At 41.0% G+C, this 12796-nt stretch overlaps 1 long non-coding RNA gene across 1 annotated transcript in view; it reads left to right on the top strand.

Moving 5' to 3' along the window:
- The window catches only part of LOC140903332 (uncharacterized), a 31294-nt gene extending 18975 nt beyond the window's left edge, over nucleotides 1–12319 (top strand). Inside the window, exons 2-3 of the long non-coding RNA XR_012156228.1 lie at nucleotides 10868–11099; nucleotides 12240–12319. This is a non-coding gene — a long non-coding RNA (uncharacterized lncRNA). The remainder of the gene's footprint in view (nucleotides 1–10867; nucleotides 11100–12239) is intronic.
- Nucleotides 12320–12796: the final 477 nt, after the last annotated feature.

Here is a 12796-nt window from a genome sequence, read left to right as displayed (position 1 = left end):
AAAATGCCTACAAAAATAATATCTTGTGCAACAAAAATATTTTGTACAAAAATGCTACCAGAACTCTGACTTATTAAGTTTTAAGAAGCAGATTGATCAGATGTTGGAAGTCTATTTCTTATTTTATTCACCTGCACTCAAAAATAATTTTTTTGTTTCCAAAACAATCAACCTATTATGCATGTAGAGTGTAAGGAATATAGAAATATTTACAGTATAGAAGTTAAAAGACAATTGTTTTGAAATCAGCATCTACTTCTCTGTACATATTTTTCTTTAGCAATAGTTACATTTCTCAGAGCTTACTGTATCAAATGTTATTGTGTGGGAATGGCCATAGCTCACCGTAACACTATAATTAAAAACAAGGTTGTCCAGTATACATTCGCTACACTAATGCAGTATTCACCACTTTTATACAAAATTTACTATGCGCAGGATTTTGGCAGCTGAGTCATCCCCCAACCTGTCAAGATCTAAAAGCTTATGACATAGTTAAGGCCAATTTCCTCACTTAAAAGAATGTGATGACTGATTAGTAATTCACTTATTCAGATCTGAGACTAGACATCCACATTCCCACACACCATCAGAATATTTTTTTTAAATCATAGGGACAATTATACAGTCAATTGGTAATTAAGCTGCCTCCCACAAGCTATTTGTCTGTGTCTACAAAGTTTTTGCAAGACAAAAGCTGGGCTACAATGTCTCAGTCTACTGTACCTATCTGTTTCATATTGTGAGATAATGGGGCTCATTTCTGCAGAGCCACAAGTTTACCTCTCAAATTAATAATTTTTGGAACACTATATTATTGTTTTCAAATAAAATACAAAAATATAATTATATCAATGTTCAGACAAATAAACCATCCTAGTAGCTCCATTGAAGTAAAGGGGCTACTCACATGCTTCAGGTTAAACATGTGCTTAAGTATCTTGCTGAACCAGCACCGAAGATGGGAAGGAAGAGAAAGAAACTGTTGATACTATATTTAAATAAGTTCAGTTCTACTCTGAAAACTGACTACAAATGACATGCTTCCAGGTTTACCGTCTCAGGCCCAGATCCACAAAGGTACTTGGATACCTAAACCCCAAACTTAGGCACCTAAGTCCCAGTTTTAGGTGTCACTGCGATCCACAAAATCCAGCTTGGCTGCTGCCTGAAACCCTGTAGGAGCTTAACTTACTCAGCACCTACATTTTCAGGGCAAAAGTTTCTTGGGCAGGGCCGGCTCTACCGTTTTTGCTGCCCCAAGCAGTTCGCCCAATTGCTGCCGCTGCGAGCGGCTGAAGATAGAAGCTGCTGCCAAATTGCCGCCACGGATGGCTGAACATAGGCGCTACCGCCGATTTACCACTGTGGGCGGCTGAAGAGAGAGGTTGCCGCAGAATTGCCACCGCCGTGGAAACACCCTAATGGCACACGGACGGCCGCCTCTTGCAGATTGCCGCCCCAAGCACCTGCTTGGAACGCTGGTGCCTGGAGCCGGCCCTGTCCCTAGGCACCTATGTCTCTGCCTCAAGGGATGACCCTGGTGCTACACTGTAGGTGTCCGGATGTCTGTCTCCCGCCTAAGATCCAGAGTGATCCACAAACCACAGAAGATGGGCGTCCCTCTGCCTATCTCACCCAGGGGGCTGTATCTGGTAGGCCTTCTCAAACTGCCTTCTGAATTGGGTCCCTTTCAAAAAGTGGCGAGAAGAGGAAGTGGGGTTGCTGCTGTTGCCCTCCTTATAACTTTTAACCCAGTGGTCAGAGCACCTACCTGGGATGTGGGAGGTTCAATTTCTCCCTCTGCCTGATGAGGAGAAAGGGATTTGAATAGAAATCTCTCACACCTCTCAGCTCGGGGATATTCTGAGACGGGGCTCCCTCAGTCTCTCCTGTTGAAGTGATTCCACTTTAGATTAGATAACTAAAGAGTCATTGAGCCAGAGCATATGTGAGAATGACTCGATAGTCTGATGGCTTGGGCATCCACCGGGGATGCAGGAGACCCAGGATCCAGCTCCTTGGTGCCAGTGATTCTTATTATTTATCCAGAGTGGAATAGCTTCAACAGGAGAGATTGAGGGACATCCCCCCTGACATCAGAATATCCCATAGCTCAATGGTTAGAGCACTCTCCTGACCCATATATGAGACTCCTTGTCAAATCCTTTTTCCTCTTCAGGCAGAGGCGGGGAATTGTATCTAGGTCTCCTGCATCCCAGGTGACTGAATTAGCCACTTCACTCAAAGTTAGACACCACTGCTTTCCACTCCTCCTCCTCCTCTTTGCTATGTGCAGTGAGGCACCTAACTCATTCTCACAAGAAATGACATCGGCACTAAGCTGCCTGACTCCAGGAGAGGGGTTCCTGGTTTGCATTGCTAGCAGAGATAGGCACCTCCCTGAAGCCTGGATTTAGGCACCTATTTCCATGAGAGGGGTGGGACTTAGTACACACCCCTCTCATCATCATCTCTTAGAGGCTAGTTTAGGCAGCTCTCAGCCTAACATGCTGGCTTTTGTGGATCACATTCTAAGGCTCCTATCTCTCCCCGTTCATTGTATAGGGAGCTTAGGTGCCTAAATCAGGCTTTGTGGATCCCATTGTTGTTCCAGTGATTTTTCTAGGCCCCTAAAGGTTAGGTGCTGTGACACTTAGCATCGCAATGCTTATGCCCCTTGTGGATCTGCACCATGGTGCTTTCCTGATCAAATTTTCTCAGTTTACAATTAAAAAGATGCTTCCCCACCCCTAACTGCCAGCCCCACAAACTCAACCTAGGATTTTAAAGTCAAGTAATGTCCTTTCTGACACATGTATCATCACCAGTAAAAATATTGTTTGATGGTACTTGGCAATAATAAAATTCAACAGGGCTAAAAGTAGTAAAAACATACATATGTCAATTAAGTCAGCAAGTATGATTTGGAACACACACACAGAGCCACTCTGTTGAGTAAGAGAGAGTGATTTTTGCAACTAGAACTGCACGTTAACACATAGGTCAGATGTCTAGATATTAAAAAGTAGTTAGCCAGTCTCTTGAGAGGCATTGGTAATACACACCAGCGCCACATATTTTTAGACAATATAGTAAGCCACAGTATTACCCAAACACTTCTGTGTAGAGCTCAATTGCTCCATTGACATTTTAGTTCTGTTGAGAAGATGCTCATCAAGGGGAGCAGAAGCAGCAGTGCAATATACTAGTGGGATTATGTGGAAAGTCAAGGAGTGGATTGTGAGGTATGAACTCTGATTTATTTAATATGGTGCAGTACTGACTGGTTCTGTGCTTTAGAACCAAGCTTATAATAATATTATATATAATATAAAATATATTGAAGGGGAAATCTGACTAAAGCAAAGCTGACACTAATAACCCCTTGAAAACTCAAGTACCTTTGAACAAAAAATGACCTTTTTGTAGCCTGGGTTATTTTTTTATCCACACAGCTGTCAGTAGTGGAAATGCTTTGATCTTTGGTCTTAATGAACTCGTACCAATTTTCAAAAGTGCTCAACATTCATAGTTAGGATGCTTCATACAATTTTTAAAAGAGCTCGGCTCCCATTTAGTTACCAAAGTTAAGAACCTCTGATGGCTTACATGTGATTCTGACCTAAAGATGAAATAGGCTTCACTGGGATCTCAGTTAACGTCAAACTCAATCACTAGCTGGTATGTAAACTATATTTCTCAACATCCTGATGCTATAGTGATCCAAACTACTGCCTTTTTTTTATTTGTTTTTTGGATGGGAGAGGAGAGGCTAAGTCAAGATTCAAATCTATTTCCCTGTTTGGTATCACATTAAAGCTACTTCTAAGCCACTGGGAAGGCTACCAGTCTTGTCTGTAAATATTATTGCATTAAGGGGTTGTTAGACCCATTTCATTTTTTAAAATTTACCATGTAAAGAATATGGGGACTAGGGGGCCTGATACAAAGCCCACTGAAGTGAACTGAAGTCTTTCTTCTGCCTGGAATAGGCTTTGGATCGGGCTTTAAGATGGGAAACTGAAAGCTAGATCTGACCAAATCTGTATGAAACCCAAGTTTATAAGTGCTGTATGGGAAACAAACAAAAGCTAATTACGGTGATCTTAAAGTTAATACACTTCATCATCTATAGGATAATTTGGTACACATGGATAGATCAATGATATATTTTCAGTCATAAGGCGGGGGGTTTTACAATGAAGACACGACAGCTGTTTTTGCTAAACATGATGCAGTACTGACTGGCACTATGCTTGAGAACCAAGAGATAAAATGTATGGAAGGGAAAATCTCAGTCACCCCAGAGTCGTCCTTGCTATGGGAGGAAGCTGTTTGGCAGATGGGTGACAGCTATAATTTTCATTGAAATCTGAAAAACCTATCTAAATGTGAAAGGAGGAGAAATTTTTTCCCCCTCAGTATAGGATGTGAGGAAGGGAAAATAACTAAACTGCCCTTTTAGTTTATTGAGATATAGTGTAAAATAGACTCAAAGCAACTAATATCCTCACAATTTTGCATGGTAAGGCATTTTAACACAGTTTTTCTCATGTAAAGAAAACCAAGAAAAACAGAGTCATTATGACTTTACCCACCTACTGACAAAGCCTGAGAAGATCTTATTTCTCAGACCTTTGTCAAATTTCCAGTCTATCTAGTGGTAATTCTCTTCCTCTCTTATAAGATAAATATGTGACATAGTCTCAAAGGACAATAGCTTTTCATGTGTGAAAACAAATTTTGATCACTCTCTCTCCTTGTGCTCCACTCTTTAACCTTATTCTTCTGGCCACAGGAATAAAGTCTGCTTCTGGTCTTTTACATAATTTAGGAAACAGAATATATGCTGAGAGAACAAATGCATAATTGGTAGATTGTTTTGGAGGATTTTTTTGCATGTCTGTTGTATACTTTTTAAGTTTGCAGTGTTGTTGTAGCTGTGTTGCTCCTAGGATATTAGAGAGGCAACGTGGGTGCGGTAACATCTTTTACTGAACCAACTTCGGTTGGTGAAAGAGACAAGCTTTTCAGCTACACAGCTTCTGTGCTACGGAGTTTTCATGCTTTGGGTCTGAAGAAGAGCTTTGTGTAACTTTCAGAGTAACAGCCGTGTTAGTCTGTATTCGCAAAAAGAAAAGGAGGACTTGTGGCACCTTAGAGACTAACCAATTTATTTGAGCATAAGCTTTCGTGAGCTACAGTGAGCTGTACCTCATGAAAGCTTATGCTCAAATAAATTGGTTAGTCTCTAAGGTGCCACAAGTACTACTTTTCTTTGTGTAGCTTGAAAGCATCTCTCTTTCACCAACAGAAGTTGGCCCAATAAAAGATATTACCTCACTCACCTTGTCTCACTAATATACCTTTAAATTGATTTTAATAAGACAGATAATAGAAGAACATACACAGAGAGAATTGCAAGGTGCTTAAAAGAAATGAAAAAGAAAACTATTTTATGATGAAAATAGTGAAACTGAATATATACCTAATAAAAGGAATATTAACGCCCAAGGGCTGGGGATTCAGCAATTGTGGAAGTTGTTAAGAAAGTTGCTCTTGCTACCGAGCTGCTCTCCACCATGTAAGCATTCATTGTGGGGAAAAAATAGGCACTCAATTTTCAAATGCAAGTCAATGGGCTCCAGGTAGGCACAGCAATTCACCCAGCTGTAAGCTGCACTCATCATATTATGTTTCTTTGGAACACACAAATTGCCATGCTGGATCAGTACTTTGTTACTTGTTCATCACCTAGGGCTTGTTCAGTTCTGCACAAAAAACCAGAGAAAAAACCTCCTCCTATCTATTAAGCTTAAGATTTCTAACAAGAAATAGATGACAACATAAGAAAACATTGTCACAATGTTTGGGGTACAATCCAGACCAGTGAGGGCTCATGTCATCACTTGCTCTGCACCTTGGGTGTCTTACAATGCTTTGTTGCTGCAGCTCCCAGCCTAGGATGCTCACAACCAGCCCATCAGCATGCAGGTTACACTGTGAAGTGTCTATGTACTAGACAGCCCTGGTTCAGCAGCTCTGACCCTAGCAGTCTGTCTACAGCCCCACAGGCCATCTTTGGCTTCCACCAGCCTTGGTTACAACCCACAAGGTGACACCAACGCACTCCCAGTCCTGAATTTCCCCAAAACTCTGTGCTCTGCTATATCCAGCCCTCTCCTGCACAGTTCAGAGAAATAATAGTGTTTCTTTGTTCTTCTAGAGACACAAAAGCACATCACAGCTTATTAACTTAACTGGGGGAAATACACCCTTCCATTTAAACACAGCACCGAGTTGGCTCATAGTAAAAATAACACAAATTTATTATCAATAGGACATAGGCTGAGTGATGCCAAGTAAAAGGAATAAAGTTAGAAAGGTGAAAGACACACCTAAAAGTCTCACACTTAATCTAGCAAGGTATAGGCTTTGTTCAAGATGATTTCTGTCACCAGTCATTCTTCTTCCCAGCCAGGGCTGACTTCCCCTCAGTCATACCTTCCACAGAAATACAAAATGCTGGTTTCTCTTGTCTTCCTATGTGAAAGTTCTTTGACTAAGCAGGTTCCTCACCTATATTCAGTTTCCAGAAACTTCAACCCCAATCCTTGGTTGAAGGGACCCATCTTTCTCAGCTTGCAAGAGTTCTGGCCCCTTGATCTGTCTAGTGATGTATCATTTAGGAGTTATCTGCATCTCCTCTTACAGTCTAATAAATCTTTGAAAAGCATCTCTCTCAAAGTTCATTGACTTTGCCTCAAGAGGCAGGATGACCTCCTGCTGTTCTTCCCTTCCTGCAGTCTTCCTATTCCCCTGCTAATTTCTGTGCACATAGGGCTTCCACTGTTTTTGGTCACACCTGCCTTAATTTCTTTGGAGACCATTAGATAGCTGTGACATTCCCTCCTGTCTGGGTGAGACCTGTTTCTTCCGTTGTTTGGGTGACAGACTGTAAAGCATAGTATTAATGAATCATAGAAGATTTGGGTTGGAAGAGACCTCAGGAGGTCATCTAGTCTAACCCCCTGCTCAAAGCAGGACCAACACCAACTAAATAATGAGTATTCATGAGTATTCAACTAAAAATGTGTATTCATAATTCCTTGTGTCGTCGTTAATACACACAATTCACAATGACATTAATCACCAGTGTATTGCAGGCATTCATAAAAGAGATTGCTCTGTACACTTCCATAACACAGTGATATTGTATACAATCAGTTGATTCAATTGCTTATCACTTGAGGTTCAGCCTCCACCCCATCTTTATAGACCAGTAAACCTATACAATGCATTCTTTGAAAAGCAAAACCCCGACCAAGCTTCTGTCTCCTACTGGGTGTAGATGCCATGCTGTCTCCTCACCCACTTGTTATTTTAATAGCCAGGTAAAAATGGATCTTCATTGTCTTTGTCTGAAGACCAGGCTGGTCAGAGAATCAAATACACATTCCTTTGTCTAAGGCAGACCTGTTCACCAACTTTCCCTGACGTCTATTTTACACAAACTCTCGTCATAATTCTAGTATATATCCATAATTCTTCAAACACTCTGCATACGTACATCACATATGAATATTAATGAACAGTGAGTTGTTAATTTTCAAATAATACCTCACAGGACACATTGTGTACAAAGATTATTACAGATGTGTGTAGGGTGTGAATACAGGAGTGCTCACAGGTGTAAAGGTTTGTCTTGTAACCAGCATTGCTGCAGAATGTCACTGTGAATGTTGTCCCTAGCTATCTAGTAGCATGCTGGGTGTATTATACATTCACAGGCAAATGCTGTAAGTGCTTCAGGTATAACTACAAGCATGAAAATAGTATGTGATCATGTAATTAAAGACTGATGTTCATCATTCTGTGAGAGACAGCACAGAGGGGGATGAGACATACTTTGCCAGTGGGTTTCACCAATGTTTGCTGACAGAAGAGGAATGGTGATACTCAGGATCTTGGCTTCCATCCCAAACTCTGAAGGGCAGTGTGCTCTAGTGGTCATAGACCCTTTTGCCCCCATCTCTTCTTAAATCTGACCCTTCTGCTCCATCCCCTCCAACCTGTCCCTGTCCCCATTCTGCCTCTTCCTCTTCTCCAGATCCTAATCCTAGTCTAACTCCCAGACTTCTTATCGCAGTCCTAGTCCCTACCCCTGGGGCTCCTCATCCCAGTTCCAGTCTCTTTGTCTAGCTCATCCCAATGTCTCTTCCACCCCTTGCTCCTTATCCAATCTCAGTTTTTCCCTCACCCACTGACTTCCAGTCCCCATCCTCATCCTCGTTCCTATCCCCTGTGCTGCCAGTCTCCTTACCCATCCAGTCCCAGTTTCTCTCCCCACAGGCTTGCCAGCTCTGACTCCTCCCCTCCATCCCCAAGGTTCCCTCTCCCAGTTTACTTCCTCTGCCCCTCCCTCCATGTCTGGTTCTTGTCTCCTCTACATTTAAGCCAGGTGGTGTCATTCTCCATATTGTCTGGGAACCCGCAGTGGGAGTGTTGAGAGCACAAGAGCAGATAAAACAGATAAAGAACAGGAATTTCATACTTTTAACACTTAGTTTGCAGTGATAGTGTGGCCAATTGCATACCTGTCCCACTGGCTATCTGTACACCTGGATATTTATATTGTGCTCATCGTCATGACTTCTGAGCATTTACTAAGACATTAGATCATATAATAATACTTCCTTACATTACAGGGCTTTTTCAGGCTAATTTAATAATTTCTGTAAGGCGCTTTGATCACGTAGGAGAACTTTAGACTTACTATGTTTTTAGCGCAAACAAAAATGGACCTTGGGCAATAGTTATCAAATTGGAGAGTTATAATCTTTTGGTAAAACTCCCCAAGATACTGAAGTTTCATCTTGTAAATGATGTACAGCAAACAAGTGAAAATGGCATGTAGAAATTGCTCAAACTCAGTTTTCTGTTTTTATTTATGCTTCAGATCTCTGAAAGTCATCTTATATTGGAAAAATGTCTTAAAGATTTATGTGGCCACCTCAAAAACATTCTAAATTATTTTAAAATATCTGACATGTCACCAAGATATTTTTACATGTTTGCAATGGTTGGTCAGAGTTGAGCAAAAAACAAAACAAGACAAGACACTGTTCACTTGTACACACAGCTGAAACACTGGAACCAATTAGCATCTGCATTTCTTCCTGCAAAAAATGGTTCATATTTTACTATATTTAGCTGATTGTTCTAGCAGTATCGTCATCTTCATGGATATGCTTTATTTCCCGTTCTCAGGGACCTGAATCTATTGGTTCATAGATTCATAGATTCATAGATATTTAGGTCAGTGGTTATATCACTATGGTTCTCCATGCAAAACTTGTATTGGACTGATATCAAATGGGAGTGACTATTATTTATTTATTATACAGCACTACTAATGTGCATGAGACTTTACAGAACAAGTCAAAAAATGGATTCCCTGACCAGAAAAGCTTCCAATCTAAAGTTATTCATGAGTGTTTGCAAGATCAGGGCTTTTGTTAGGACAAGAACAGCAGGTGACAACAACACAGGCAGGAGGGGGGTAGACAAGGACACTGCCATTATGTGGTCACTTCGGAGGGTAGTGCTTGTGTACTGTAAGCAATAATCAATATATAGTGAAATCAATGAAAGCAGTAGATGCTCTGTGCTCTGCCCTCTGAAAATCAGTTCAGTTATTTAGGTATCTAAATATGAATTGAGCAGCTTAGCTTTAGGCGCCCACGTCTGAAAATAGTGGCCTATGCCAATTTCGGGTCTCATTAATTTCAATGAGAGTTGTGAGAAAAGTCCCTAGTTGGCTTTGAAAATCTAACAATAGTTTTCATCTGATGGATTTTTCTGCAGTAATATGTTCAAAGGCTACTGTTTATTCAACTGAATCAATTTTATACACACAGCATGGGAGAATGAGCTGGATTCTATTTTGGCACACACATTATCAACAGGACTGTAAATAGAGTTTATAGGTAGGCACGGGGTCAAGATTACTGGAATCTAGTCCCAGATCTGCTCATGAATTACTGGGTGACTTTGAGCTAGTTATTCAAACCTTTCCATATCTCAGGCTAACCATTAGTAAAGTGGTTAAAATAAAGACTAACTCAAAGGGATGCAGTAAAGCTTAATGAACTGATATTTGTAAAGATTTTTGAGCTCTTTGGAAGACGTGCTCTATAACTTCAAGCAGAGCCATCCCTTGAGTAGGGTGAATCGGGGTGTCCACTCTGGACCCTGTGCTTTGGGGAGGCCCTGCAGGCCGATGCGATTGGCCAGCATGGTTGGTCCTAGAAGAGATGAATCCCTCACTTGCGCCCCAGCCCCCCCCTGCTCCGGGCCCTACACTTTGGGGGGCCCCACGGGCCGGTGCGATTGGCTGGTGCGGTTGCTCCCGGAAGAGACGAATCCGTCACTTCCGCCATGAGCTCTGCACCCCCCCAGAGACGACCCTGACTGCAAGGTATTACTATTATGCTATGATGAGATAGGTTGTCTTTCCTACTTAAAACAATGCTTCCTGGTGTTTTGCTATTGATTGACAACTGCTATCAAAATCCTAACCCACATCCATTTCCTCATAAGTGTTTTGAATTGTATGCAATTGTGCTGTAAAGAACAATGGTTTACACTGTCTAGTTAGTAGTTAAACTGGCTATTTAACTTCCATAAAGAATGAGAAGCATGAGATAGTATTTCCAGCTTCAAATAAAGCCCATCAAAAACCTTTTGTTTTTCAAGAATACGTTAGAAATTTTCCAGAATGTTAGAAATATATATTTATTTCATATGTAACTTTGTTATTTCCTGGTTTTCTTCCAAGACATCTTACCCTTTATCTTGCCAGGACAGAGTGTGTTGTCTGACCACTTCCCCATCGTAATTAAGGATTTAAACCACTTGCTTACGCACAACTGAGACCATCATACCTAACCCCAGAGGAGGCCAGAAACTCCCAGCACACTGCTTTTCCCAGGCCAGCCAAGGGGCCCAGAGCATGGAAGGACAACATGCTGTATGTTAGAGGGCTGTCAGATGGTTGCAATCCAAACGAGTGGAAACCTTTACAACAGTGATGGGTGAGATTTGAAGCTTCTCTCTCTAAAATATATTGCAAAACTTTCACCATAAGAGGTAGGTATAGTATTTCAAACACTGGTCTTAAAAATTCAATAAGTAGGAGTCTCTCCCAATGAAGTGAGGTTTAGCTGGAAGCTTTGCTATAACTCTGTAGCATATGTTCAGCAATGAGTGACATAGAATCACAGGCTTGCAATGAGCTAATTTAAAAACAAAGTATATATTGAAATGGCACAGACTCCTTCATGAATCTCACTCCAAGCATTCGGTCTGCTCTTGCCTCATTCTCCAGCATCAGTGCCTCAGAGGAGAGTCTAGCCCAGGTCTCTGGAAGGGGTACAGGGCATAAAAAAATAACAGGTGGGCAGTGTTTCATATCTCCCTGGTTTTGGAATGGGAACCTTTCCATTGATTTCAGTGGGCTTTGGATCAGGCCCCTAGTACTTGACTAATTTTTAAAACAACCAGCATAATATAAAATAAGATTTAAAGCAAGGGGCTGTTAATTCTGGATTATGATTTTGATGTGAATGGGGGTTATAGATCATGAATATCAAACCAGTATGAATCACTTAGTTTTACATGATAGCAGTTATGCACCATTATTTCTATACTGTTGTCTTGTGTGAGACTTTGGTAATCTGGATAGCTTAGTAGCTATTGTTCTATCTCTTTTTTAAGGCCAGCATTGAAAGACTTTACAATAACAATTCATCTGGTATTCTATACCACCAAACAGTACATGAGGACTAAGCAGGATGGAGATGTATTGGATACAAGTCCACGTGGCAACATTTTTGAAATACTGTTATACTGTCATAATTTGAGGACAGGGTGTTTTCTTAGGATAAGTCAACAGTGGGAGGGAAAGACAACTGTCAAATGACACACTCACGCGCACACAGCTTTTAGGTGTGGGGACTGCTCTGTCTACAGGCATATTTAGTTTGAAAGAGCCTCTGTCCAAAAGATTCAGTTCAGAGTAGTTAAGAGGGAAGAAATGACCACAGTGGGTTTTTAGCTTTTACTTTTAAGTTAGTCTGAAATGACCCACAGTTTGAAACTATGAAGCTGTCCAGATTTATTGTGTTCTGGAGCCATTAATTATAGTGTGTCCCATTTCTGTTTATTTGTCTTAGTTCTTCTCGGTGTTGAAAGACTACCCTCATGGACATAAAAAAGACTATCTAGCTTCATCTGTCTCACCATCTTCTCTGGCTCAAGCCCTTGTGGTAGGGCACTTCCCCAGACTACTGGAAACAGCCAGATGCAGTGGTGGTATACTGAGTTAAGAAACAGTAGTCATTTAAGATGTCAATATGAATATATATAAAAAAATAGAGTATATTAGCATACTACAATGTATGTCAGATTCCAGAGCAAATAAAACCAAGTATCTATGGGGTATGCTGGAGATCTGCATAATTTGGCAGTTTTTATTTGGAAAAAACTCCCTTAGTTTCCTTTGTCCCTACTCTGAGACTGTGGTAAGTAGCACAGAGACCAGCTGGCCAACCTTATTTTTCTAAACTATTGACTAATCACTGAGTTCATGTTCAAGATAACTGTGGTGAACCAGTTCATGAACTTCTTGAACTTTTACTATCCCATCACGGCTTATATGGACAGTAAACTGCCATTTAATAAATTATGAGTCTTGTGGCTAAAAATTAACCTTGGGCCAAATTATCCCTTC

The sequence above is a fragment of the Lepidochelys kempii genome, chromosome 1 (assembly GCF_965140265.1).
Source record: "Lepidochelys kempii isolate rLepKem1 chromosome 1, rLepKem1.hap2, whole genome shotgun sequence".
In the NCBI taxonomy this organism is placed as follows: domain Eukaryota; kingdom Metazoa; phylum Chordata; order Testudines; family Cheloniidae; genus Lepidochelys; species Lepidochelys kempii.
Note: the sequence above shows the minus strand (reverse complement) of the source record. Positions and strands in the feature narration are given on the sequence as shown.